General features: G+C 41.3%; 1 protein-coding gene and 2 long non-coding RNA genes across 5 annotated transcripts in view; 1 reads left to right on the top strand and 2 right to left on the bottom strand.

The window, feature by feature from the left end:
- Positions 1-14,063, bottom strand: part of LOC111249117 (uncharacterized) — an 82,278-nt gene extending 68,215 nt beyond the window's left edge. For 2 of the 3 annotated variants that reach the window (XM_086986499.1, XM_086986500.1), the window contains exon 1: positions 10,889-14,063. The gene's annotated coding sequence lies outside the window, so the exon portion shown is untranslated. The remainder of the gene's footprint in view (positions 1-10,888) is intronic. The other variant, XM_086986501.1, reaches the window with a different exon arrangement.
- Positions 14,064-17,783: 3,720 nt separating this feature from the next.
- LOC111249928 (uncharacterized) lies at positions 17,784-23,870 on the bottom strand. The gene is made up of 3 exons (XR_002673126.2): positions 23,820-23,870; positions 18,257-18,314; positions 17,784-18,168 (listed from the first exon to the last, which is right to left on the bottom strand). It is a non-coding gene; the product is annotated as an uncharacterized LOC111249928 (long non-coding RNA).
- Positions 23,759-26,358, top strand: LOC147756146 (uncharacterized). Its single transcript, XR_015326035.1, has 2 exons — positions 23,759-24,137; positions 26,052-26,358. It is a non-coding gene; the product is annotated as an uncharacterized LOC147756146 (long non-coding RNA).
- Positions 26,359-27,277: the final 919 nt, after the last annotated feature.

Here is a 27,277-nt window from a genome sequence, read left to right as displayed (position 1 = left end):
TTTGCATGTCCGTAGGTTTAGTACGCAAATATCGTACCAGTAAGCGATTACGGGCACACTCCGATTTTGTGAACGGCACTATTTCCCGTTAATTTCCATCAAATCTCTCTCTCTCTCTCTCTCTCGCTCTCTCTCTCTCTCCTCTCTCTCTCTCTCTCTAAATAACCATATCCGTCCCAATTCTACTCAAAAATCAGTGATAATCTAATACTCTTATAGAAATTCATTCATGATTTACCAAATGAACGCAATACAAACGTTTCTGCATTACGGTGGCGGACAGACGCACCTACCTAAGTCTTATACCTGACAAAGCATTTTGAAGGGCATGTTACATAACAATGTTGAAACTAATTACAAACCAATTTAAATCTATATCTACATTGTATTGTATTGTAGATAATTTTGTTCTACAAGCAAAGCTTTTATAGTCTTTTGTAACGTTTCTCTCAATAAAATGCAATTTATTGAATATTTTCTCACTTTCAATAAATAGCATTTCGTTCTTGGTTTACTCAAAAAAGACATCAACGTACCTCCATCAGCTCGATTAGTCACTTTTAGCGAGTAATCTTTACTGTCCCCAATGCGCATTCAAATCGTTCTGGACGGCGTTTGTTTTTCAAAGAGTTACACTACACACGCTTTTTCAAAGCGTACTTACCTAAGTCTACCTACCGAGTAACAGCAATGAGTCAAGGCTAGATTATGGCAACATTGTTGTTAAGATCAACAGCCAAAGAGCCAATAGAATAGGCCACCGTTTGTCAAGAAAACAAATAAGTATTTTCTCCAACTGTCGATGCTGTCTCTTCTGTTCAATAACGCTGTGCCCGAGCGAGCGTAAGTTTCTTTCAAAAACCGATTTTCATTAGTCTTTCGACGCAAAAGGCGACAAGCTTTTGATCTGCTTTTTGACCATTATTTGAAAAAAAACAAAGTTCAAGAAGTACCTTTATTAAATTGTCCTTAACCTCTAATCGGTTATAATGGTATCGAGTTTAACTAAAAGCTCCTGAGTTAAACGACCGAAGTTGACAATCGCAAACGCCGTTCTTTCACTATTGGCGGAGGTGACGTCCCACGCTGGCTCCTTTCGGCCTGGCGTGCTTGCTGTCGAAACATACTTTTTCTACGGCCACTGACTTCTCCGTAACGAAGACTTGAATAACGGACATCTCTCGACACAGATGCGAGTGACGCTTCAGATCAAATATAGGCCATTGTCTATCCAGCTAATGAGGATCTAGCCGAACTTTGCAGAAATTCTACTGTTAATACAGACAATATATAGCACTCGTATGCTAGGGTAGAAGCAAATTGTCTCTCTAGTTACGGAATATCTCTTTCTACCTAACTATCGTGGAATCGACGCTCAGCTATGGATATGAAATCGGTATTTGGGTTGCTCATTGGCTGATCAAGATAAGGTTCCTCCGAATCCTCCTTAACACAAACGGTTTCGTCCACTGGATAAAATGAGGCTTTTATTTCTTGATGGTTAGAGTCTACCAGGGTTAAGGTTGGCCGATGTTCCTCTTATCCGCACCTAATCTCCTTCCAAGTCATTAATTAATTTTTCCCAGTAATCTTTTTCCAGCTCCTTAGTGAAACTCCAACACGGGGTTCTCCAAATTTCTTCTAGCGTTATGCTGTCGATTTTCTCTCAGACCCAATTCAAAATCATCTGACCTCAATTCTAAGCCACTGCGTGCCCCAGTATACCTTCAACAACTTCTCCTTTTAATATGGACTAGCCACTAGAATACATAGCGTTTCGTTGTTATCGCACTTATATTCAATTTCAAATCTTGCTTATGCAATCTTATAAAACCAATTAAGAAAAGGTACTTTCCTAGTTAACAATGACATAGTAGTGTATTTATCAGTATACATAGCTTTAATAGAGTAATTCCACTTTGTTCTATTATGGGTATCGGTAGATGAAGCAGGATCATTTTGCGCTTTCGACAGTTAACGTTCCTTCGTGTTTTGGACCCTTGCGTGATGCCTGCATAAGGCTCACAGGGGATACCAGCCTCTGTGCATGCTGTCAAACGTAAATGTGATTTCGACAACAGTAGCGTTGAAAATCAGCGGGAACATATACGAGCGTCGTAGTCGACGACGCAATAGTGTTAGACGATGATCGAATAAACCAACTGCTCTTCACCGCAGAAGACAAGAGTATTGCCACGACTGTCACGCCCACAGCCACTACCATCTTCTGCTGCAAAAGCAGGAATAACAGGACCCCTACGATCCAGGGATACAAATAACAAGCAATTGGTTGTAAATCTGATCACTTTATCTACGCCTAGGTCGGGATATGCTCGATAGACTATTTATTGAAAAATATATGGCGTTAAAATAAGTAGTCTACGACGAATAGAGGACACCCTTGGGATGTATTGGTTTTTATAATAAAGATTCGAGTTTGCTCCGGGTAAGATGCTTTGAAAACGGATAGATAAAGTTGTCCGTTTATTTCCCTAGGTGATAAGACGCGGCGTAACATGGTGCGCAAATGCAGCATGAATCCGAAAGACGAGTCTAAGAAAGGTGTCGCAGAATTCAGCTAACAACTGCATACTTCCACAATGGGCGTACCGCACTTTCAACTCATGGAAGTCAGTCTACTAAAGCAAAGGCTGCTATTTATTAGAGTATTAGGTGGTAGTGATTCAATCCTGATTTTCTTATCTTTGTTTTAGAAGAAAAAAATGAAAAAGTCACGTATATTTACGTATTTTTCATAGATCAGTAACAGATTTGCTAAGGTATCATTCAGTGATCTTAAGTAACTGACTGACTGACTGACTGACTGCGTAAACTTCAAAGGAAGTCTAATGAAATAAAATGGCTGAGCAGGCTACTTCCTTCAGGTACTTCCTGTATACAGCGATGATCTTCTTTTTTGAATTATTTAAAAATATATGCAAAGGGTATGCGTAAAAGGCACTGTACGGTAGGATATAAGCTGGGCTATACTGTCAGATAGTAGACTCAGTTGAACCCTTTTCAGTGTATATGAGGTGATAACCTATTGAAAACTACCGTTTCGTTTTATCTTGCCTGTATATACGCTTTGTTAGTGCATTGCATGCAGAATAAACAACCTTGCCGGGAACTAGCCAGCGGATATTTTTTAGGTAAGCTCCGGCAATATAATTTTAGCCAAAAAGGATCGCACCCGTATAGGACGTGTCAATACCCGACTCCAGCTTTTAGCACGATGGCAATATTCTTTCGATGTGACTGTCTTCTAAGAAGAACAGCTACTTCTTAGCCGTTTCATCTGTAGTTCACGTGTGATAAGGCATCGTCATCTTTGGCCTATTCATTTTTTGTTACTTTTCTTTACTATCTTCTAACGAATATGCTATACTCGGAAAAACAATTGACAAAACGTTCTCAAAACGGACATAGCATGCCCTGACCTGTGGCTCGAAGGCGTCTTTGTTTAGTCTCCCTCAGCCGCCAGGGCTTCTCGCAACTATTCCCAACGACTGTCGGCAACTAAAACAGGCTCAAAAGTGATCGCAAACAATCTACCGTATTGAAATCGAAGCAGTTATTCTAGATGTGTTACGGTGCACGTAATAAACGTATTAACAACGGTGTTCTCTGATGAAGCATATATGTATTCTTTGTAGAAATAAATTTTACAAATAAGCATCGATGGAGTACATTCAATAGGCTAGAGCTTGTCAGAGTTCACGTGAATCTGCTCGTGCATATTTCACATGCATCTGTTCCCTTGCCTAGCCTTTTTTGGAGATCAATCGCGAAATACTCTACAAAGACGTGTAATTTGTCTTCAGTGAGTTGTCGATGGGTTCAATACGCAGCTGTATTCCAAAAATCTTCGATCGGAAAGCAAGAACAGCCTCTCCTATGCTGCTGCTGACCGATGAACGTAACAACAGGTGCCCGCTCGCTTGTCATCAGACATTACTACTTCAGTATGGAGAAAAGGCCATCGACAGGTGCAGCACGACCAAAATTGAGGGTTTCATCACAAATAGCAGTGCAGTGAACCGAAATATCTCCATGGACAGAAAAAGCAGATGCTAAAAACAGAACAACAACGAACAACTCGATCCCTGTATCGAACTCAAGCCTACTTACAACTTCAACTGTTTATCTTCTTCCCCGTTCCTGGTGGACAGCGACATATTATTCCTATCGTTGCTCTTACGTTTCTCTTCAACGAACACTTCTTTCTTCAGTTTCTCCTGTCGTCTGAACCATCTTCGTCCTCTACTCAAAATTGGATGGTTCCCGTTTTTCGGATCTTGTACCCCGCGATCTCTCTCTCTCTCTCTCTCTCTCTCTCTCTCCCTCTCTTTTACGCCTTTTCGTCTAGGCCTTTAACTAAAGTGGCTACAAGTGGCATTTTTTCAGCTTTGTATCTTTTCGGTCGCCCCTCAACATAACATGATGCCCTTTAACAGCATTTGACAGAGTACAGAAGTCCACGATAACGACAATGTTGATTGGCTTCTGGACGTTCTGTAGGAAGCAGCAACGGTCACCTCACTCCCTGGTGGCTGAGACCGGTAGCCCTGCTTCTGATGGCATCATTGATAGTCCATCGGACATCAAAAGAGAGTGCCTTGTTCCGTTGTGCCGTTTTAAGACTAGCTGGAGTTAACTGGTTTTAGAGAGGATGGGACGGGTCAAGGCCGGCGTTTTGAAGTCGCTTGTCGTGATGGTTCTAGGGGAGGACAGAGACAATTGTTTCAACCTCGCATTTGTTGTTGCAGTTTTTTTGCCGCAGGTTAAAGGCAGATGACGCTGAACATGGAGTAGATAGTTATAGTACAAAGGGACCCACAGGGCGCCGGCAGGACATAGGGGCTCATGAAAGAGAATGATTAGTCTTGTCCGTGTACAGTGCACGCATAGACGGAGTCGCACGGAAAAGGAAACGGAGGAAGCTAGCCTGTCCTGTAACAACAGGATAGATTTAGCAAGTCTAGGACCACTGATCGGGCACATATACATGAAAGTACTGCTTGGTGTAAATATTTGCTTCCAAATAGAATGCGACGATAAATTGCTTTAGGCCTCACACGGAATACCACTTTCTGCTCTACGATCACAATATCGGATAGCGACTTTGACGGTGTGGAAGGCGATGTGGAACAAGCAGAGACCGTAGCAATGCTACTGCCTTCTGCCTGAGGAACCGCGTTCCGGCTGACAATGTGGGATAGCAGAAATACCATAGGCACGCCCCGTAGAATACGTCACGTTTATTTGAATAACAGATGATGCTTTTTTCATTTTATTTTGGAACAAACAAGAGAAAAGTTATGTTATTACTGTTACTGCGGTATTGTTCAGCCATTTACGACAACATATTGCGAGTGAGAGTAACAGGCTCTGCTAGTGTAAACGATAAAGTGGAATATGTAAGATCATAGAAGCGAATCAGGCCTAAATAGAGATGGTGGCCGTTCAGGTTTTGTACAAAGTATACGAAGTGTTTGTCATTTTCTTAACTGCATACGATAATGCCGGTTTTACGTCCCGTAACAGCTGTACCTTAGCAAATACGTATACACAGATTGTCTGAACAAAAATGTTTCGATGGCCAAACTAGTAAAGCTTGAAACTGCAGACGTTTTTAGACTCGTTTACAAGCTGGCAGCCTTCAAGATTATTCAGTGTGTTATTTCGTTGACTTAAACTTACTGTATGGTTACAGTTGACTAATGGAAATAACATATTTCAGAAGAGCCAGATTCAGAGCTAAACTAAGACCTTGTAAATGAGCATATTCCTATTCAGCACGCCACTATCCGCTAGACTATATCATTGCCCTTAAATGACCACTGGAAAGGATGATATAGATTAAGATAACACTAAGGACAATGTGGCCTGGAATTCATGTCAAATTATTATAAATTCAGTACGAAGCTGGACTAAACTGTCAACACTTAGTCCGTTAAGATTATTTGATTAAGCTTATTGCCAATACGTAGTGAATCTCATCTGCGACGCGATTACGTAATGAACCTCAGAAACGTTCAGCCTAATGGGCCCATTAGTCTCTGAGTTTGTCTGAATGACAAAGCTGGACCGCAATCAACTCATTGTGCGTAGTGCCAGCCCTCTTTTCTAAAAATAAGGCTTTCACAAGCTTCAGTGAGCCGTCGCTGCCTTGCAATGTCCGGTCGTCCCGAGCGCAGGGAAAACAAGCTTTTATATGCTGAAAACTTGAAAGGGTACGCTTTGCCCGTGGTCAGCCGGCAGACTTTGCTCCAGATGTCGAACTATTCAAGCGAATAGCGTATGTTATTAAGTTTTACGTTCTTTTCGCGAACGAAGGCAAAATGGTGTGCCGTCTGTGTTACCAGCAAATAGGCTACCGATATCCGGATTAGCGTTATCCGAACATCGGTGGTCTCCTCTAAATATGGAATTCAGTGATAATAATCCTCAAGACGACTGGACAGAACCTTCAGCTGGTTAAGCCCTACATTTATCACGAGAGGTAAAGTAACTAGTTTTTGAATCGGCCATATCATTTCGAAAAATTCCGTGAAAACATGGCAGGCAAAACTGAAATCTCAAATTGGAGCCTTGACTGGACGTTATTAAGATCTTCTTATAAAATTCAAATTTTAGAACCACAGGTACTTGTGATGATAACCTATGCACGAGTTGTCAGACAACGGACGTAGCAAGCTTAGTATTGGGGGGGGGGGGGGGGGGGTCGGAAGAATATCGTACGTTAAGCAATCGGTCAGAGCAGTAGGAGTGGCATTTTATTCTACTATATGATTATTAGTGGCATGATTCGTGAGTTAGCAGAGATACTTCGATGCATACGGTAATGAAGAAAAGATTCGGCGACAATCACTATTAGCCATAACACGACCGAGTTCCGTTCAGTGAAAACCAACGACAGTAATCGAAGACAGCTAAATCGACGGTTGAAGTGACCGTTCCGCTTCCGCCACAAATTTTCAAGGACACTGCAACTGAACAATATCAGTCTTCGAGCGAATCTTCTAGCGTCGACTCACAAAATTTGAATTGTCAATGAAGACACTAATTTGAAATACCCCGTCAAAGCTTGGATTCGTTCGAAGTTCGTAGTCGCGTCAAATCATTATTGAAGACGCAGTCTCTCTATTTTTAAGCATGGATTTAGCGGTTTACGTTTGTAGCTAGTCTTCGAATATAATTCGAAGATGAGTCCCGCGTCTGTCTTATACGTAATTTAACTAATTTGATCCGTCAGCGGTACACCCAGCCCTGCATCAACAGTTGTCCTGTTCTGATTTTGATCTGCCCCTTTTAGGTGGATCGCAGGCTTCGCCTCGCGTCTGACTTGCTACAAAGCATCGATACGATGACCAATATTGGTTTTAAAAGACAAATTTTAAATAGAGACAATAGAGGTAACGTCGAACACCGACAGGCACAACACCTAATAGCTTCTTCCACAATAACATCCAGTCATAGCTATTCATCGAACACAAATATAACAGATTTTTTCATACGAAATTTTCGTCTAATATGAACAGCATATACTAACTCTAGAAAATATGTCTTGTTAACTATATGCCTCTTTATATGGCTGTGTATGTTTTCGTTGGGATGCGTTTGCATTAACGTGTCGAATAATATAGACGACTTTGATGTCCGCCGTGTTTTACTACAAATTAACTAGATAAAAATAACTAGATTCTCTGGTAGAACGGAACGCGATCACTTTAAGGAAGTATATGTCCGATCGGCTGCGTCTTTTCCGCTGTGATTAGCAGAAGAGAGCTTCAACGACCCAAAAAACAGCCCACTCCGATTACTTAGTGGGCTCGATTTGGATTGGATAAACAGAACCTTTTTGGTAGTATTTAGAATTAGCATGCGTGAGCTTGTAGGCGCGCCGATCGTGCTATTAAACATACTTTGTCTCAATTGTGTGTAGATAAAAGGCTAATTATGTAGAAAAAACCGAGTGCCTAGCTATAATCTAATGGCCTTTTCTATGATGTAGCTTAAATATAACTTTTCGAGCAACACACGGTGAGCATACACGTTCACGTAACCTTATTTACAGAAATATGGATATGATGATTTATCAGCACTAACGACATGGATGACCGCCTTGGTGTTTGTAAATGGTTGTGTGACGCTGTTTTTAAACATAGAACATGCCTGCCCCGGTTGTGACCAATCAACTTAGCATTACGCTCTATAAGAAGAAACAAACCTTGTCCTTTAGGAACAAGGGCATTTGCTTAATCGGCTCCGCGTTCCTCGCAGATCTTTTCAGAAGATAACTCTAGCCATTGACAACAAATCAACCGCTACCCTCTGAGAGGTCGCTTTGGGCCGGATAAACTTGCTAATCTAGACTTCTCGTAGTGCAGATGTTATTAAATATAGATATAAATAAGTAGATGAGCAAAACAAATACATTTTATCGACAAAGCTTGGAATTTTCGCACAAACAAACAAACAGACTTTCCTCTATGATACTTTCTGCCGGATTCATTTACGCTTTACAAAACGTTTTGTATGTTTCGCATATTTTATGAGCGTATCCCATGTAGAACCAAAATATCTCTGTAGCGGACAAATACGCCAGCATCTGCTGTTTTGGCAGACTGAATTCAAATGATACGTACAAAACTACGATAGGTCCTATTTAGGGTTCCAGGGTTTTTGGACCAAACCATCCTGGAATATTAATTATGGAATGCTCGAGTGCACATTGTTCTCTGATGCTGCCGTGACGTTTGATATCTTGTGTCCATTCGTGTTAAGTCAGACATTCCATATTAACTGAACACATATTATATAAATTTACAAACAGTGCGTTGGGCGAGGGATTTTAGAATATATGCGATTGCAAAATATATATATATAGAACGTGAAATTTCTAGATTGTTTTGTGTCGCTTCTCTCACCCCCATGTGTTACTTTTCAGAGATGTTGTTCACTAATGCTATAGCAGGTTACATTGCATAATACGTGCAGCTTTTCGTCTGATACAATCCGTTAAGCATTTATAACTGGTTCTGGAAAACCTGCCGCATAGAAGACAAAAGCCTGATTCTCAGATCGGTTGCCCTATTCAGACCCTATTCAACTTGTTGGTCCCGCGAACGTACCTACTGTAGTTTGCTGCCGTCCTGGTTGCTGGTCCGGCGCTACAATTTACGAGTGCTCTTAAAAGATTGTGTCGATTGGAGTAACTAAAATCGCTTAGAAACTTAAGCGTTTTCATTGAACTACATATTATTTGAACGAACCCTGCGTGTGCTATCGGGAACACGTTCCTTTCTCTACTCTTTTGAATACACACAATTTACTCAACTACGCCGCTTAAGTGCACACTAAACTGTGCTAAATTACGCTTCTGTCAGTGGATAATAATGAAGACACCGGACAGCCCCAAATTAGCTTTTGGGGCATATTGTGCGTCAATGGCACAGCAGAGTGAGAGCAGACAATCAGCTGCGAGTAACATCTAGGACCCGATAGAGTTGCGTCGTATGACGTTCGCAGGCTCTTTTGATAAAATGATTTGATAGTTTTCGGTATCGAACTTACGTATCGTATTCACTGTAATATCATTCTCCTCCGGGAAGTAACTTTCGACAATTCTACAACTCACAAAATAAACCATTACACCTTTAGCTGATTCAATGTTCTACGGCACAGACAACGACGAGAACGAGACTAAGTTCGAAAGCAGAAGGCGAAGTCCAACAGAGCTGCATTATATACCGTCTACGATTATCGTTCGATGAAACCGGTACAATGATTCATCAGAAGTTATTCATTTGTGCTATATAGATTGTTCACTCGTGCGAAAAATAAAGGCCTAACGTCGGATACTACCGTTGAGCATCGTCTCGGACAGTTGGCTTTTAGCAATAGACAAAGTGGATCTATTCCCGGCTTCAGATTAATGTGCAATTACGTGAAGACGGTACTATTACCGTCGGTACTATTACCGAGGACGCGGAATCCAAGTTCAGATTGACTCGAATCCCAACTTTCTGCTGGTGCCTTCGCGGAACAGCATTAAATCCATATATATATATATATATATCGCATATTTTTGATAGTTCGTTTTGCTTGATGTTCGCATCGTTACATTTCCTGTCTCATCCTGCACGGAACCGATAGCGTCACGAATCCCAAATCCCTAATTCGATCAGCTTAACACTAATTGTTTCTTTTGCCTAATTTCCTTTTCAATCTAAAATCACGTCTTATCCTTCGAAAGAAACAGACATTCTCTTCTAGCTCACGTTGGCCTGATGCAACAAACGGGTCTTTCTCGTCCCGTCTAGTTTTGTTCGATGACCGGCCTTTTTGCATGAAACCATGGAGTGCCACATTACATCCGGCAGGACGAAATCGGAAAATGACAGCTACCTTTTAATCTTTTTTTTTTTTGAATTTTATCCTTTTGCCATTTTCGTTTGTGCATATAAGTTAAAAAATGTTTCGAGTAATACGCCATGTACCACCGTTAAGCGCTGCTTTAAACACGCGCACATCGGTTAGATACATTAAAACAAACTGGAATAGAACTTTTTTTATTTGTATTTCCCTATCACAGCACCCGAATTGTTGCATAATGCAACTATGTTGAAAATCAATTGAGCAAAAGCTGAAATATAAATTGCTGATTCCTCGGCTCCGTCCCGTGTGAATATTATACGCTAATGGCGTTCGCCTATCGATATGAATCGAGAGGGCCGACTCGGCCGACATTTAAGACCTCATCTTTGCCGTAAACGTATGTATGTTTATAGAGCGTTGCTTGTCGACGATCTCAAAGCTTATTGTTGCCTAATAAAGTGAATGAGTTGCTTTGTCGGCGACACGACAACTGCTTAAAACTTACTAGGCTGATCTCGGTAATTACACAGCAGTTTCCACGTCGCACAGACGGCGATGATGACAATGGGTACGGCACGCCCCGCTGTGTCCTCTTCTGCCTTGTTCTCCTTCTACCCTTCTTCTTTTCGTTCAGAACATCCCCCGACGTGCATGGCAAACCCGCTCCTTTTGTTCCCGGCGCACTTTACGGTGCTCTCTTCATTTTGTTCCTCACACAATGCACAGCATAGTATCTCTCATTTAGCACCATTAACCGTCTCCCGATGCTTCACTACTATCATCGTTGGCATAAGCGTTAGTTATATCCACGGGTACGTCGTCACAGACACACGAATATGCCCACACACACTCATAACAACTAGTAAGGGAACAACGTTGGCTACCGCGACTCTAGCCGGCTCTGCTCTGCTTGGGTAGTTCCGTTTGCTTGTCGGTCACGCTCAGGACCTTTGGAGCGCGCTCGCCTCGTGCCACCAGCCAGAAAACCCGGATCGATGAACGGCTGATTGCCGTAGCTGGTGGAGAAGCCAAGACACTCATCTAGCTATTCCTAATTAACACCTGGCCCAGCTGATAATCGGGTCTGCGATAGCGTTTGCCGACTATTTGGGTGAATTTACGTATTGGGAGCGCTTGCGACCGCGCAACATGCCTTACAAAGATAAAGGGAAATAGCCGTTGTTGAAAATCGTCCTTTCTCTCCCGTTTGTCTTCCAGACGGATATTTTCGGCACTTACTTAGCTATTCATATTGGACCCTGTCTTAGAAACCTCGATCCTGCTGGTCGCGTTCACTCAATGACGCGAACGAAAGGTTTGATGGTCGTCCATCGCGCTATGTAGCAACTTTACGGGACAATAATCCTACTTGACGACGCGTATTCGATAAACGATAGGCGCGTACAAGAGTGCTCTCCAGCTCTCTGGCAAAAGTACGGACCTTGAATGGTTCCTCCTAATTTAAAATAACAACGAACTTCTTCTGTTCGTTGATCTGCGGTACGATGCTATCGGCGGCGGTTCCTAGAATAAGGCAAAGCCGAACTGTTTTTGGCGGCCTAAGATAAGTAAATGAACGAAATTAACCACCACAGTGCACGGTGCCCGCGTAGCAATTACTGCTTGTTAAATCATGCTTTCTGATCACGCATTATGATCAACAGGCTAGCTGGCCTGATCCGACACAATGATCGATTAGCTCTAAACAATCAACGCACTATGTTCTTGTCGAGCAAGCAAGCAAAGACCGCATAAGATCATCATTATTGGCAGTCTGACCTTTGCCATCAGCGTATTTCTCGAAATGTTAGTACTGGCGCCTAGAATGCGCACTCGGTATATTACGTTTCTGCCTCGTACTCGCTGAAGCCGGAGCAAAACTACGAACGTGAATTTTCTTGCGCTGCTTTGAACGCCTATTAAAACACATTACCTAAACGCTTATGCTCTATCTACATATCACACACTAGTAAAGCGAATTCTACCGAACGCAATGGTGGTCAACCCGTGATTTGATGCTTGCTCTCTGCATCTATGGGTCTATACTCTGTGCTTACAAGCAAAACCGACCGTCGGCCGCCGGTCAACACAAGCAAGAGCCGAATGATCTACTACGACTAACGAAAACAGCTGCTGTCGATGTTGTACCCCGGGCTTATCGATGCTGTTGCTGGCGTTTCCTCTGCTATTATGTGTATACGTATATATTTATGTGTACATGATGTTGTCGACAGCGACACTGGCACTGTTCTCGAGCGCCGTTATCGTTACTGCTCCAATTACCGGACGCTGCCGTGTTTTCCAACGACCATTCGTGATAGTGGCAGCAGTGACACAAAATGCTGCGTTTTTGTCGCCGTTGTTGTAACCGCCAGAGTCGCCAGAGGCGACTGCTGTGCGCCTGGCGCTCAGCGATCTATGACTGAGGTTTCGAACATTCGTGCTACTGCTCATTTACTCTGCTTCTTTAGTTCGCTTCGCCAGGCTGTGATCTGTCGCAACTTTTCCATTCTTTCAGCAGACCGTTCTCTCCCAGCGTCTGACGCTATTGGTTTGTAGAGTGAAGCTATATGCATTACTGTTGCAGCCGCGGTTAGTTGCGTGCCAGGTACCTTGAGGTCGGTTAAATTAGGATGCGTAAGCGTAGAAATGCTCTCGTGAGCCGCGTTCGATAGTCACCCTGTCTACGCGATTTGTCTTCATGAAAACGTGAAAATATGATTATGCCGTGTGACTGGAAAACAACGATCTTTTTTTAGTATCGATACACTCGTCGAAACACTGACATTGCTAACAACACCAGGTAATCGGTACGTGGTGCACTAAACACAGAGCACACGCTGATGCGATGGCGGGCAAAAGTTTAACGATCGAATAACCAACTATGTCTGACTGACCGCTTGTTGTCCTGCCGGCCGTCCACTAGTAGCGTCCGTTGAGTGTCTACTACCCGTTTGCTATGTCGATTTCAGTCTGGCTGACTGGCAGTGCCTATAGTAAATATAAAGAAGAGACGCACGCGCTTCTAAAAACAGCGGTGATGCGTACAGCAGCAGCAACTGGCTGTCTTGCACCGACACCCAGAGAACCTCCTTGCACTCGAAGAGTGAAGTGCTAGAACTACAGGACGATGAGAAACTGATCCTGACCAGCCACCACCGCTGCTGCTGTGGCAACCGTTACCACTGGGGCTGCGGCTCTTGGTCCTGCTCTGATCGTGACGTTCGTAGCCGTTGTATCTTGCTGCTGCCGCTAATAGTTGTAGCGGTAGTAGGAATAGCGGTAAAAGTCGATGTTGTAGCGGATGAATCTATATCGGCCCCGCGTTGCACATCGGCTACTGTTGTTGAGAGCCAAAGACTGAGGCTGTGTCCGAGGTCCTTCTTTCCTGCTGCTGTCTACCTTTTGCGAGTCTGTCTGTCCACTCTCGGCTGGCAGTCTCCTATTACTACTACCACTGCTGCTGCTGCGGCTGCTGCTGCTGCTGCTGCTGCTGCCGTCGTCGTCGTCGTCGTCGTCTATGTTGTCGTGTCGCCGCTGTGAGGTAGGCCAGCATGTTCCTACTGCTTATATGTTCTGCACTAGCTCGCGCTTGATCACTGTTTATTCAAACACACTCGAACAGCGTTTTGTGGTCCTGCAAACAAAAGTCCTGTCGCCAGTGAACGAAGCACGGACCGCCAACGGACAGCCAAGCAACCGGCCCCTCGTCCGTAACCCGGACGCCGGCTGCTGCTGCTGCCGCTGCAGGGAAAGGGCCAATCTCGATGGGGAGAGAAGGCACCGTCTGTGGAAAGGGAAACCGGCCAGTGTACATAACCAGGCCACAACGCTAGGATGAGTAGGGTACTCAACCCTGGATTAGAGGAGGGTTGCGCTCGCTGCCTCCAAGGTCTTTACCCCCAGACTTCACTGGGTATGTTTAGGGGTAGGTGGACGAAAAGACTGCGGCAATCCCACCAGCCAAGTATTCCACCCCGTCGGCAAAAGGGTCAACAGCAAGGGAACTTGCAGCGGGGCTATAGAAACCATGCGGCGTCCCGGATAGCTTGGCACTCAGGAAGACGACTTTGGTTCTCTCCCGGGGCCTACGCGAGGCTGCTATGGCAATGAGTTCGAGGAGAAAACAAGATACGGCCGTGTTCATTCCGCCTACTACAGAACATACGCAGTAAGCAGAAGGTCGAGCATACGATGAACTATGTGCGTTAAATAGATCGTCGTAGGCGTCGGCAGGAGAAGGGGGTATAAAATAATACATAATAGTATGAGTTAACGGAGCGGTTAAGAGGAGCTAAAAATCTCGTCGTCACAAGTGCGTATGCACGACTCTTGGCTTTCAGCAGCTGCTCAAGTCAAGAAGATGAAATATGCTGCCGCCACTACAAATACTGCCAATACAGAAGCCGTTTTGAATATCATGATATGCGTGTACTTAGCACGGTACCCATTCGGTGATATTTGTACCTTATACTAGACATCTACAACGTAGGCCAATGGACATGTTGCAATAATAGAGCAAGCGACCGTGCGCCAAGATTTTAATATTCTTGTTACCTGCTGTCAAGAAAAAAATCAAAGCTGTGCCTGCTTTAAGAGCAGCTTCCCCCGGGCCGTACGTTAGGAGTCGTCTTCACGTCGTTAAAGCCGGTAGAATCGTCGCGGAACGCTCTCAGTAGTGATGTAGTCTTATACAATTGTATATATCGGATTTACACGCGTACTGCCACTGACGGTATGTATAGAAGTCTCGATGACCTGAATCTAGCGGCTTGGGTTTCCGAGAGCTAGCTGAGGTTGGCTGCATTCTTTCTTTTCTCCTTCAACCTAACGATACAAAAATATTACAAACTTTCTGTGAATAATAGAAAATCCAATAGCATGCGATCTTGCTTCTGTCAATTCAGTTAAATAAGATTAAAAACAACCCATTTCCTACAAGGATAATAGAGCATGAATCCTCTAGGAGAACAGAGAGCCTTTTTATTTCTATATCGTCCCTGGATTAATTAGATATATTATTAGCGGTCACGCGTATTTTTACGTGATATTCACAATATCGGTTTTGTCTAGACTTTATAATAGCTAACTTCGGGTGTTATAATTCATTTAGTCAACTTTGATTGTATTTATATAATTTTTTTCACATATAAGCGGAGAAAAAAGCAGCAATTAAGCATGGGATGTTCCCGTTCATTTGTAGTGAACGGTAGCGGTTATTCGGCACTACCCTCTTGAAGCAGACGAAAAATAGCGTCTTTTCTAAGAAAAGCGAATAGTTGTATCGTTCTTGTCAAGCTTGTCGAAACTTTTTAACTGATGAGGTTACGTCTGGAAAAAGGATACCTCATCGATGAAGACGTACTGCCGTATCGTTGTTTTTCGGCGCTGGAGTGACCCCGAACTACACGATCATTAAACAGGTAAACAAATTAGGCCAGAGAGAAAAGGACTGGTGGTTACGTGCACGTGGGAAAGGGGGGGGGGGGGTGTGTCAGGGGGTTCTCGGGTTTTGCCTTGAGCGTGTTTTGCCTTTGATTAATTAAGTAACTAATTAATTAATTTAGTCTATTAATGTTACATTCAGCTCAACGTAAACAGTTTAGCCATTGCAATTTACCTGACTCATCTAACGCGTTGCCCTTGGCAATTATTTTCATCAGCTTGTTCCAATATTAACGAATTCAATTCGACTAGTAGAAACTAGGGATCGATTTGGAATCCATTATTTTTTTGAGAACCGTGATACCAGTCTGTTATAATAATCCTTTCATTTTACTACTACGATATAACTGTACTCGAGTCGTGACGCTATCCAATATAACCCACAAAATCATTATAGTTTCCGTCTGGCAGCGCTTTCGCTATTCCCTTTCTTCATTCCGTCCTTCAAGAATGATTTATACTTTATCGGAGATGACCCAGATTAGCATTACGCTGCCCTGTCAGAGAGCGATTAGCCACAAAAAGAACTATTGACCAAATTAATGAATAAAATTCATACATTTAAATTATGATTCATTATTATGTCGTATCATGATTATTTCGTCGACTGTAACCGATGTCGAACAGTTAAACTTACTTCTTAGTAAAAAAAAAAAAAAGAAAAAAAAATATAATGATGAGTATTATGTGAAGCCGAAAAACTAAGTAACTTTTCAATATATATACTTCATAAACTCTAAAGAGTTCGTCAAAAAAATAGTCCACTTGTTTGCACAGCGTTTTATAGGGAACGAAAATTTATGACTAGTACTCATCCTTTCAAAGAATATGAACTATATACCGAGCTGGTTAATATTTCATTAAGCAGTTTGCAAATTAACCGTATCAGCGTTAGGTATCTTTTAGAAAAAAAAAAAAAAAAAAAAAGAAAAGACTATTTTTCCGGAAAAAGTATTCATACAATTCGAAAATAGTAACTAAGATCGTTCGTATTTTATCAATTGTCAACCATCTAAGAATAATCCTATTTTGCCGCTAGATTGTGAAAAGATAAAATGAAATGAAAATTACCTCAAGATTAAATGTTTTGCCCTATATATATATATATATATCGAATGGAAAAAAAACAAATAATTTTCAAATATAGATTTTTCAAAAATCCACAAAGCTGGTCGTGAAAAATTACCAAAAAGGCGTCGAAAAATCTATCTCGTAGTCTCATCCTCAAAATGAAGCTGTAGATACCTAAAAGAACTTAGCTCAAAATGAATAGGATTTAACGACTAGTCTAATATGACGCTCACATTAGATAGATGTACAGCCGAACAGACCTTTATTTTTACGTAAATGAAACATAGTATTATAGGCATCGATAGGTACGATATGCCAAGTAGAGCGCTATCAAGGGCGCTGGAACACAATTATTATTTTATTGCATAGAAGAATTTTATTCAGTAGTACTTATCTAAGATCTAGAGCTAAAGGGATATGATTATGGCAGCAATATGATTTTTGAATTAACCTGAAAGTCGTACGAAAAAAAAAATCCTCTTTCCAATTTGTCGGGAGTTCTCACACAGGAGTTTTCAAGCTAGGACACATTTACGAAGGTACGGAACCCTATGAGGAAATAACTACTATTGAAATCTTCAGAAGCCGACATTGATGTGTGCTTAATTCCCCTTCAAATAATTTTTCCTGCGTTATTTAACTTCAGTTTTTTAAACAACCTCTTATGTTATCGAACAACAAAAAACAAATTGTAGGGAATCTTACGTTCTTCAATAGTGCTTAAGTTCATATAGCGTTAAGTAACTTTCTGAACATATAGCAGTACAGTTTAAGGGATTAGCTGCTGTGGGTGTAAACGCAGAGAAATATGTTAAATTATTTAAATAAAATTCGCTACACAATTGTATTATGTAAAGAAAAACAGACAGTTGTATAATGCATTGATTTATTCTAGTAACTGCGAGGTCTGTTTGTTCTGACTGGCTACAATCGAGTACTAAATGCTTTTTTTACTGTTCTAGATGGTATATGCTAAGGTATTAGATATCGTGAAGCATGAATAAACCCGTCATGGCAGCACTTTTAGACCCTCTGCATAGTCGGGTACCGTGCGCCACACGAAACTACGAAGCGTTTAGTTCAACAGGTTGATACAGGTCTGCCCCCCTTCGGTGTTTTCGATATTGAATAATGTGCCCACTGCGGTACGTCGAACAGTGCTTGAATACATGAATGACGACGACGACGACATACAAAAATTGCCTTCTCCCGACATTCTGCATCTGTCCCTTGAGAAAAGCAGGCTGAATTTTTTAGCAATATAAGTAACTGAAAATCATTTAGGGTAATTTAGCAAAGCTTGACATCATCATCATTGGCATGTGCAAATTATTGGAAAAGCCTTAGCTTAGGTTACCTTAGACCATTCGTCCCCGTGGGAATCCTGTTGTTGACGGCTGTTGCATGCATTACAGCTGAAAAACGCAGCCACTCTATAATTAAGGTGAAACTTGAACACTTGTATTATTATTACAAGCCATAAATCATCTATCACTAAAACATTGTGGGTTGGGTTTGTATAATTCAACGAAAAATGTAATGGCCGCCAAAAATCTTGAGTCTCTAAACTGTGTACATCATGCGTACGTTGTGTGAGCAGTTGGATCGTTTCGTGTTGTATATGCCCGTCCGCGTGTTTGTTTAGCTCTCTTATAATAGATGAGGGAAAGTCGTTAACCTATTTATTGCTCACTCGAAGAACAAATGATGTCCTAAAGTACATATAGTAAATAAATGGACCGCAACGGCGGGCCTCTTGTTGCTCGGACTACCCCGGGGAAGCTTTTCGAGAGCGTATTTGACGCTTGCTTTGAATTCGTCTTTAGCTGCAGCACACACATAGCACACGTGAAGAAGCAAAGAATTAGGCAAAAGGAACTAATGGAAACGCCGCTCCTTCTAACGTCGTCTACCGTCGACTTCTTCAAGGACGTACACTTCGGCTGCCCCTCTCGCATTCAAGCAAAATTGCCGGATCTGTTTTGTCGAGTTCTCAGCTATAAATAACTCGGCGGACACAGGAGATCTGAAACGAGGGGCTTACATTTTTTTTCTGGGAAATTTCCAATGAATAGATACAAAGTCTTTTGCGAAAATGTCTTTACAATGTCTTCTCATTCATGGAAGCAAATAATTTAAAGGTCGACAGAAAATAATGTACGCGTTATAAATCAAGCGGTATTGAAGCAGAGGGTTTTGGAACCCTGCCAATGTTGGAGAAGCGGAGATCGTGCTAAATGCGGTCACACTACATATTGCATAAATTGCTATTGCTATTGCTACGAAGTTGAAGCCAACTGTTCGAAGCTTCACTGTGCCACATTTCTTTTTGGAGGATTTACTCACTAATATCAGTATCAATATACAGTATACTTTTACTGCTAGAGGTGTACGAACAGATATATACGTAATAATATTTGGGAATTTTATTGTGTCTGTCAATAAGGTCACAGTTTAAAAGCTGTAAAAACTATAAGCTCGTCATCGAGATTCTGAAACGAGGTCAGCATGAACGAGATTAGGGATTACATAAAAATAATATTCGATTTATTAATATAGGGCTTCATTCACCATTCCGAAGTGATAAGCATGTCCGTTGAACTGTGGTGCCTTCCAAAAACCTAGGACAATGACGAGGTTATATCCTAACTATAAATGAAAGGCCGAGTAGCTCTTTATAAACATGTAATTTTATTACGTGGACTTTACACCCTCGTACACTATTTTCTATGTAGCCACTCATTCTATCTGCTGCGGATTTGTATGCTGTTTTACTAATTCGCTTTTTCCTCAAACTATATCATTCCCAGCGACATCAGGTACTTACTGACATAGCACGTTTAGCATCGAAAGTCGCCGCCACTGCACACCGTCGATACGAAGTCAAAAAACCAGATATAAATAAACAAAGCGATACAAGCGAATCTTATGTGCCGATCGCCGTATCAGAGGTAGCAACTACGTTTCAAGTTTTGTGGCAGGTATTGACGTTGAATATTACTTCAGACGATAGGTTCTCAGCGTGAAATCAAATGTGCCTGTCTAAACCGTCTTTTAAACCTAAACCACCGCTATAACATGGGCTTAGACTCTAACTTTTGTAGATATTGTCTGTTTCTCAATTAAATGGCACAAATGGAAATCTTATAATTTTTGCTTTTTCTCAGCGCGCCGATGAGTGCAGTGTTCCATAGTAAGGCAGGCGACTTTATGTGTAGGACTTAAAAAGTGCTTGGCTGAACGGAGCGGAAAGCATTCACATCTGCATCAACTGTCGTCACGATTTGTAGAACTTTTATGCTCAACCCAGATTTCTATCAAACTAATATTTCTGGTTAGATTTTGCTTCCTGAAACGACACATTACATGTCCCGCAGAAAGACAAAAAAATTAGAGTAATCTGTTTGTCGTTGGAGGCGGATCGAGGAAGTATGCCTAAGGATCTGCTGATTGATCAACCGAGACAGAGCCCAATCTTACTCACTGCGTGGATCTACAATGGGGAGAGTATAATAAGAAAACGTATTGATTTTACAATTTAAACTAGTAGTTTACTTTTATAATTGTCGTCAAAGCAAGTTCCTTGCTGATAATTGCCACAGCTTCGCGACTAGCGAGCAATCTAATCAAATCAGCCATAATAAATGATATACAGATGGCTTTGAAAATTACTATTCGCCAATATACTGTAGGAACGCCATCTAGAGCTTTGACAGAAGAAAAAAACAACTGACAGATGTCCGTAGAAGCCATTATGAAAAAATGGTATTTCCGGCTATTCATGATGTCTATTCATTCAGTTGGTCTATTCTGCGTCGTTAAAAAGAGGCCCTATGAAGACCCTATGAGGCCCTAAAAAGAGAGCCTATCCCCCGGCAGGCACCTCTGCTATTCCGATCATCATCAAGGTCTACACTGCAGCGCTTCTAATTGAGCAAGCGAAAAGTCGGACCAGCCAGTTATCTTCGGTATTTTTAGTTCGTCAGTGACCACAGCTTCCTGTATGGGATCTTCCACAGAGCTGCTTTTCGAAATTAAAATTTTCTTCAGATAATTATTTGGGTCACGGTTTTTCGTAATAAATCTTCCATCGAATGGAAAATTTAAGCTGTGATCCGTCTCTTCCGCTGTAGTTTGAAACTAACTGCCATCCATAAAGCACTCAAATACACTAATCTTCCATATATATATATAGTTTTCTTAGTTAACCTATTCCTATATTTAGTCTCATTACATGCACCTAACGTTCGTAATTTTTTTGATGAAGAACGTTGTTTTTAAACAATAATTCCACTCTTATCGTTTTCTGTCTAACTTTCAGCAGAGCTTGCTTCAAGGAAGGTTAGATGAATACTTCATCAAAATATCAGCTAATCATACTTTTTAACATTCTCTTCCATTAAGGCTTCTCTCACACTAAATTTGTTGACGGTTTCAATAAACGCTCAGTAACAACGAAAGTCTATCTAACACATACGGAAGTTCACCATGGAGGGGGTGGAGAATCTTACAAGAAAAAAGATCTCATTTGGGAAAAGAGCATCTTTTCCTATCAAAAAAAAAAGATTATATTAAAACGTCAAGAGAGCAATATACCAAGTTTGAGAACTTTTCGTAATTGTGAGCTAACCTCAACGTTCTACAAATACTTGTTTTTGATACTGGCATTAAGATCGCCGCGTCAATTTTAGAACCCGATGGATATAAAAGCTGCTTTTGGCAGCAAGAATGGTAAATACATTCTAGCATTGTAGATATCTCAGTGTTATGGCCTTTTTATCGTAGCATAGAAAAGCATATCTACACTTCTTCTATAACGCTATCTTTACGATAAGACCAGATGACATGCTGTATTGAAGCCAACGCTTTGACTAAATGACGTGACCTAGTTTCACAGGGCATTGAAGGATAGCGAAAACGGAGTAGGACAAAAACGGTACCCTTTTCTCTGAGGCATGTGATAATAGGGGTTAACCCAAAGCAAGGCGATGAGTAGTAAGTCTAGGATTGAAAAGCTTCGATTGGAAGTTACTTTTGGTACTTTCCACGAACGTGACCGTAGCAGAATGGTTTTGTGCACAACACATATATACGTGCGTTCTGGTGCCTTCTTTTCCAATGCAAGCCATCGCAGATGATAAATATAATAACAACAACGATTGGCAAGAAAGTATATTGTCCATTTATCTACTGAGTTAACGAGGTGGTAAGCTTAAAATTACAATTGCGCGCATACGTTTGAATAGATGATCATTGGGTTTCTGACTCATATTCCAATTGAGATTACATTAAAAAGCCAACCCAGAAGGTCGTTCCTTCTGATGTCTTTGATAAGGCAGTGCCACAAAAACAAAGCTCGGCCTACTTATTTCTTCCACATGAATAGCAAATTGTCCCATTTCGCATTAGCTGTTGCTTTGTAGTTCGAAAAGTTCGATCTTGTGCTCTAGATGGTTAATCAGTTGATATCTTCCTATTGAGCCAGATATAAGCATGGAAATTACATCAACACGCCGAGTTTCCGACAACATTATACCCGGTTTATTCAATATTTTACAGTAAAACGGTGCGTAGTGATGATTTACGTTAGGATACAGGCAAAACTTTGAGTTCAGCAAAAGGAGGTCTTCACGTGTTTTGTTAGGCACGGTAAAGCGCCCTGGATTTTACGCAGGCTTAAGCAATTCAAATCCTAGTTGTGATAGTGTAGTAGCTTTTACCGGATCGGAATCATCAGTACTTACGCCGTAAGCCTTTGGCGGAATCTATAAAAGTTATTCCCTGTTTTCTAGTTCTTTTGTTCTACATCAATACCCTGATAACAACTGTGTCATGTAGCATTAAGTCGCTAGCATATAAATTGAAAATACGCTAAATATTCCAAGGTTGAGTTTCGAGGTCTTGATGAGGCAGGCCGTTGACGTTTAATTTTTTCACGAGCGCTCACATCGAAATAACGCTTGTCCTTATTTTTTTTCACAGCATTTTTATAGCTTCAGAAAAATTATATTATATAGAGGATAACAATTATTATTTCCTAGGAATCACAGCAAATCTTTTCCGCGCAATGTCAGTTGGAACTAGTGGAAGAGTGGAGGTTTATTGTAACTATAATTAGCGTGCGTTCGATAATTTATAACTAGACACTTTACTTAAGTGCCACGTTTTCGTTGTTTTGTACGCGACAGTATATGTTCCTCGTGCTGAGCTCCCGAGTCCCAGATATAACTGGGAAGACGCTAACCTCGCGATAATAATATCTCCTAATTCTTGTGTACGCTTTGAAGAATGTTATCACCGGTTTGTCAGATAAACAGGAAAGAAATAGGGGGCCGACTTGCATCTTTAAGGCCATATATGTCCACAATGTAATGTCTTCGAGATAGTCGCCGATAGCCAAAACGACAAAACCGAAAAGCTATAGAGAAGTTGGCGCCATACATCACAGCGTTGCACCTATAGTTTATGTCATGAGGCAACCTATAACCAACTGCTAGTCGCGATCAACAGACAGAAACCGAGTCGCATGTAGCGGCGTCCGACGAGTTGGACAATAACAAAAGCTCTATGAAAGCAAAGGAGTCACGCATATAGTAACAACAACAGCTCAGACGAGCCTTGTTCCTCGTCAGAGGGAGACATACGGCTATTACCGACCAACAGCAAACGGTACTAGAGTCAACAAAAGACAGAAAAATAGTATGGTGGTGAAGCGGAGACGTATTTGCTGGCTAAGCACACATACACGACGAACTCTTCTTTGGCAAGGCAAATCGGGGGGAGGTGGTAACCGATAGAGTTGCTTACATCGCCTGTACCACACACAGATATAAACTGGGTATAGGTAGCTAGCGTATACCTGCCAAGCTGAGTAAATAAGTGACCTACTAATACAGAGACATAATGAGAGATTTTCTTACTTGTTTGCTTCGCTAGTTAGCTTTTTCAAGCAGTGTTCGCTGGCGTTTCACGGTCGTCATTATGCCGGGAGCTTAGAAGTCCTACCTTGTTATGTGCTTTGACTGGTGCTGTTGTTGCCCACATTTAGCTGTTTGTGCCGTCCTTTGTCCTTGTGTTCGTAATCGTCGCCAGATGTCTCGCTCTCGTTCACAAGGAAAAAAGCCCCCACTGCGGCCTTCGTCGTCTAGCGCTGTGTCATTTTTGGCAACCACCAACGCTAGTGCCATAGCTTCATTATCCAGCTCAGGAATCCAAGCCAATTTTACTACAATGCCAAGGTAGCTGGCCATAGACACATAGCGACAAAGTCGCTGTTGTTTCTGTTTAAGAACGAACTGGAAAAACAGGTCCACTGCCGGTGTAATATGTACCCGAAATAGGGCACTGTTATAACGTGACAGACAGTCTAGGACCACCTCGTGTTTTTCAAGCCAGGAAACAGCAACGATTTAACTTGTCTTTTGAAATATCTATCCAGATGTTAGATAACTAACTTTCCCTTTATCGATACATTAAGTCTCTTGGCGACTGGCCGTTTCTATAATACAACAACGTTTTTATAATAACGTTCGTCGGGATCTATAGTGAATTTACGAAAGCCCTGAGATGTTACAAGGCACACACATTCAAATTTAGTGTACTAGTGATTTTTTTGCGAAAAAAAAAGCTCCAAATCCTCTTCGAATAGCGGTACGTTCCTGTACTAACGGGCAGGTCCAAATGAAAACGATAGTCCGATGTGGCATTAATTTTATGTCCGGAACATGACGCATACATGGCATGAAGACGGGTTAAGGCTGCTAGGTAATCTTTTTAGTTAGAGAAAAAGTCAAAAAGAAATTAGTGTTGATTGTCGTCAACTTCCCTTCTTCGTCCAGTAGGTAAAATGTCGGAAACTTCTGTTACTGCATTGGGACAAGCGACTGCTCGCAAGCACTTATTGTCGGATCAATGACAAAGATTTTCAGCATCAGAGCTACGTTGAATGTTGGCAGCCACTACAAGAAGTTACATACAGCTGAGTTACATAGCCAATGGTGAATTTAGCACCACGTTCAAATTGTGTTTCATGAAAAAAAACAAGTAGCGCTTATGACGAAATGTTTGCCACTGGTGCTTCTGATAAGTTGTACCTGACTCTTTAATTTAACTCAACATTTTCCTAGTTCATTACGGATACGTTTAGACAGATGAAAGGAGAAAAACGCCTAGGTAGTCAGGACAAACGTCTCGCGTCTATACTAGTAACCATCTTAATAGTAGTTCGTGTATGACATGCAAAGCAATTGCTACCTAGCTTTTGATCTTCCTTGAAACCTGCTAGTGCTGATAAATACGCAAGATATACGTTCAATGTCTATTCCTACGCAAGCGATAATAATCATATAAACGTGTAAAAAAACGGATTAGAATATCGTAGTTCATAATGCTAGCTATCTGCCGCGACGCGCCAGCTTTACCATTCTCCATTCAGCCAATGCAAAACGCTGCGGGGCCGAGGAAAGCAAGTACCCTTATGACGACTACCCATTGTCATTGTTACTGTGATCTCTCCACAAACCGTCGATTGATCGTAGATTTCACTCGTCAGTAAAATAGTATACAAAAATCTATCCTTAAATATACTGACAGAACTTTGTAGTCAAGTTGATGCACGAAGCTATAACGCCATAACCGTCCTCTTTTGTTTATCATCATAGCGAATGTAAAGTGTTTGAAAATTGATGTATGAAACCCTCATTGACTGGATGTATAGGACTGTACATAAAGAAGCAAAGCTGTTCTGCAAAGAGTCGAGAGGCAAGCTGCCAAGGACAGCAGAGTAAGATGCGTGCTAAAAGGACGTACGACGCGTTATAATATTATAAAACTGTCTCATGTCTAGATAAAATAATTAGATTAAAGCTGATAGGCCTTCGGGATCGATTATGACATATGTCTGGCAATCGAAGAAGTCGAAACAACGTATTTTTCCTAATGCATTATACCTTTTAATTGTACAGTTTCAAAACTAAAAAAAAAAAAAAAAAAAAAAGAATTTTTTACGGAAGAGAGAAAAGACAGTGTCCAGCTTGTTGTGGGAGCTGAAGCATCGCGAGCTGCTCTAACGTTAGTGGCCTTGTCGACGGGAAGTGAGGTTGTAGATTCACGTATTTTGACCCTTCGCTAATTAGTCCTGTTTGTTATTGCAGCTGCCGCCACTGTTTTCGAAAGTACTGCTTCAGCCGATCATACGGCAATGCTACGTTGCCCGCCAGCAGGGGATTTTCGTATTACGTCCGATAAAGAAACACGAGTCTAACTGCGAGATTCTGTGCAGCAGAAATTAACTGCGGATAGTCATAGACGTTGTTATGGATCAGTTCAAAGCTACGACGGTGGAAACATTGAACTAACAGACAATTGAAGACACTCTTTTTTGGTTTATCTAAGTCTTCACAGAGACGCAAGAATTATGTACATTAAACTTTTATGTGACGCCACCAATCTGGCGAATTCTTTGCGCTTTTTGTGTAAATAAATAGATCTCAAAAAATCCGTAAGCAAAAACTGGCATCTCGTCGAAACTCATCGTAGAGGTCATTAGTTTAAAATTGAGATAGCTGAATAAAAAATCATTAATAAAATCTATTTAAACTCTACTAATTTTAATTGTCATCCCTACATCAATTAGAGAATACTCATTTTGTAGAAACTTCTGCCAGTATTCGAGCTTTGAATCAAAGGTAAGGTTAAAGCAAGAAATAAGTTACTGAGTGAATGATTAGGGCAAATTTGTCCGAGTTAAAAGACCTGCAAGCGAACTATAATCTGAAATTTCAGCTCGTGATTATTTAAATAACTTGCAAGATCCTGCGACAAAACTTCTAAGACTAACATACATAAATATAAATGAAATATTAAATTTTTAAGAGACTAAACCAATTCAATTGCGTGGACCATTTTCACAACGCATGACACCCGTTTTGCGAACTACGTTACGTTCAAAAGATGAAAGCTTATTATTGGTGTATAATCAATAGAGACTTCAAACCTAGGCTCCACTTTCCATGAGGCAGTTATTTGTAGGTAAATCTGTAATGCGCCGATCGGCCAAACGTAGTTTAATATTCACAGTAAGCAGATTCATTGTATCTAAACTACCCAGGGTAGATGTCATTACCACTTTTAAAAAAGGAACCTATAATTGTTTTTTTCTATATATGTATATATATATATATATATATATATATATATATATATGACTACCAACACCGGAGCATGATATCTATCTCATGTGAGGCTCAGCCTACGAGATGGGCACATTCCCGTCGAGACTACCACTAACCAATTTTCTATTCTTTTTCCAAGGTTTACTCCAAATCATGTTAGATCTTCATTTAACAGTACTCTAGGCTGATCGGAAAAGGTGACCAGT

The sequence above is a fragment of the Varroa destructor genome, unplaced genomic scaffold (genome assembly GCF_002443255.2).
Source record: "Varroa destructor unplaced genomic scaffold, Vdes_3.0 BEIS01000004.1, whole genome shotgun sequence".
Classification (NCBI taxonomy): domain Eukaryota; kingdom Metazoa; phylum Arthropoda; class Arachnida; order Mesostigmata; family Varroidae; genus Varroa; species Varroa destructor.
Note: the sequence above shows the minus strand (reverse complement) of the source record. Positions and strands in the feature narration are given on the sequence as shown.